The 2,362-nt window shown below is 43.9% G+C and overlaps 1 pseudogene; it reads right to left on the bottom strand.

The window, feature by feature from the left end:
* Positions 1 to 969: 969 nt before the first annotated feature.
* Positions 970 to 1,742, bottom strand: LOC119802487 (annotated as a pseudogene).
* Between the last annotated feature and the right edge of the window lie 620 nt (positions 1,743 to 2,362).

The raw sequence follows: 2,362 nt of genomic DNA, 5'->3' as shown, positions 1-2,362 counted from the left end.
CCATGATTGACTATACACTCAAAGCACAAGCCAAAATAAACCCTTCCTTCCTTAAATTGAATCGGTTAGGCAATTTGTCACAGCAGAGAGAGAAGTAACTTATGCAGAGTCCTACAAAAGTGAGACTGCTCCCTGATCCTGGAGCTGAGTCTGAACAGGTAGGAAAATCAGATTCATCTCTAGGAGGTATGAGCTACATGGTCTTCGTCACACTTGCTGGGTAGAGTGGTAGAATCTACTCACTTCCGGAGACCTGGTTACAATATTTACTAATCACAAATAGATAAGGGCATGCTGGAAGCAGATAGCTGGTACAATCAGGAAATTTCTAGAAGGTTCTGAGAGGATTGGATATCATTTCTAGCTTGAAACTAGTCATACTGAGACCACAGATGCCCTGAATATGGTAAACACTGTCGTTCTGAACTTCCTTCCCTCAAGCCTTTGACTTCAACACCCACCTCCCCCCATCCATCTGATCCCAGTACTTGTGGTTAAACAGTTACCATTGTACCGCAGGAGGTGAAAATCTTAGAGGATATAAGAAGAGCACACCTATGCCCAGAGAATATGACAGATCTAGGGCCAAGGGAGTTCCAGATAGAGAAAGTCTTCCCCAAGTAGCCTGTCTAGCAAGGGCATGACAACACAGACAGATGAGGACAGCACAGAACATGTTCCTGGGATACTGAGGACCCACTGGGCTCTGAGAATAATGGTTTTAGATGACTCGATCAGAGTATAAATATAAACTCAGGGAAAGAACAAGAAATCCCCAATTATTTGGGAGTGCGTCCTTGCCACCATGAAAAACAGGTACAAATTAAACTCATAGAAAACCGCTTCATAGCTGGGGAAGAAAAATCTGTGTCAACTACATCTGTTTGACATGAGAACTGGAAAGCTTGCCTCAGTCTTAACTCTCAGTACCCATGTAGCAGCCTGATCTGAGATTTTCACCTGATGAGATCAAAGGCTGTATAGCAGGACCAGTGGTGGACCATACACTTGAAGTCCTGAAGGAGTCAGAGGCACCCATATGCCAATGACAACCTGATCAGTGTTGCTAGCCTTCCCGGTTGCATATTCTTCAACATCTGCAGCACTCCATGATGTCAGGTGCCTTTATCACCCACCAACATGTTTTCCTTTCCCATATTTCTCCTTGATGATGTTCTTCAGGTTGTGGTAAATGTCTGTTCCAATATGCATGGCTTCCTGGGAACTGGAGACACCCACAAGGAGGATCATGTCCCCTTACATGACCAGTTTGTTCCCAAAATTGAGCACACATTGCAAGCCAGGGTTGGCAGGACGACTTTAGGGCTTCCAGCTAAGACAATGATGTGGCAATACAGAGATACCCCTTTTCCCACAACACCAGCTTTGCAGATAACCAGGGATTTCCCATCACCACTGAGGATGGCATTTGCACTAAATTTAGATTTCTTTTTGGTCCCATCCACCTCAAGCATTAGTTTATTGATCTTTTCTGGTCTACAACCTTCAGTTCCTTGCTAACCAGAGTGGGTACAACTGATCTACTGATGTTCTCAACAGCCTTTGAGACACCCTTCCCCATGTAGTGCATCTTGTCATTGTCCTGGAGGTCCATGGCCTCATAGATGCCAGATGGGAAGAGCAGATTTGAGCAGACTTTTTGAGGTGCAGAAATCAGCCTCGATAGTGGGATTCCCACAAGATTCAAAGATCTCTCTGCCGTGGATCTTGAGGCGAGACATGGTGGATTTCTGGCCACCAGACCACAACACAGGAATGAAACAGAAAGCTCTACAAATACTAAGGAGAGTGTTAAGAGGAGATGTGATATGTGTCTGCGCCAAGTCCCCATGCTGCTCTCCCAGGCAGGACCTTTATGTAGGGATGATTAGTAATATGCCCTCTTAGATGAATTAGCCCATTTATGTAGATAAGGGATTAACAAATTATCTCCAGAGTAGCTCTGGTTAAGTCTCATACACTCCTTGTCTCTCAACATCTGATGCCCTAGGTCACTTTGGGACTCTACTAGTAGTAAGGCTATTAACAGATTCAGTTCCTCATCCTTGGATCAGAACCATGAACTAAATCAAACTTCCTTTATCATTTACATATATTGTGGTATTGATGTTATTCACCATAGAAACCTCATTAAGTAGCTATCAGGCACACCAAGGTTCAAGGTTAACCTAATCATTCAAATTCACACAAGAAACAATTGATGGAGCTGGAACTTGGTCTCAGGACAACTACGAAGTCTAAACTCAATTTGGCGGTAAGGTAGGAAGTAGCGCTTGTGGGATTCAAACAAGTTATTACATGTCACTGCTTAGAGACTGGCCCGTAGTAAATGTCTAGTACA

The sequence above is a fragment of the Arvicola amphibius genome, chromosome 12, assembly GCF_903992535.2.
Source record: "Arvicola amphibius chromosome 12, mArvAmp1.2, whole genome shotgun sequence".
NCBI classification, from domain to species: domain Eukaryota; kingdom Metazoa; phylum Chordata; class Mammalia; order Rodentia; family Cricetidae; genus Arvicola; species Arvicola amphibius.
This window is presented reverse-complemented; position numbering and strand designations above follow the sequence as displayed.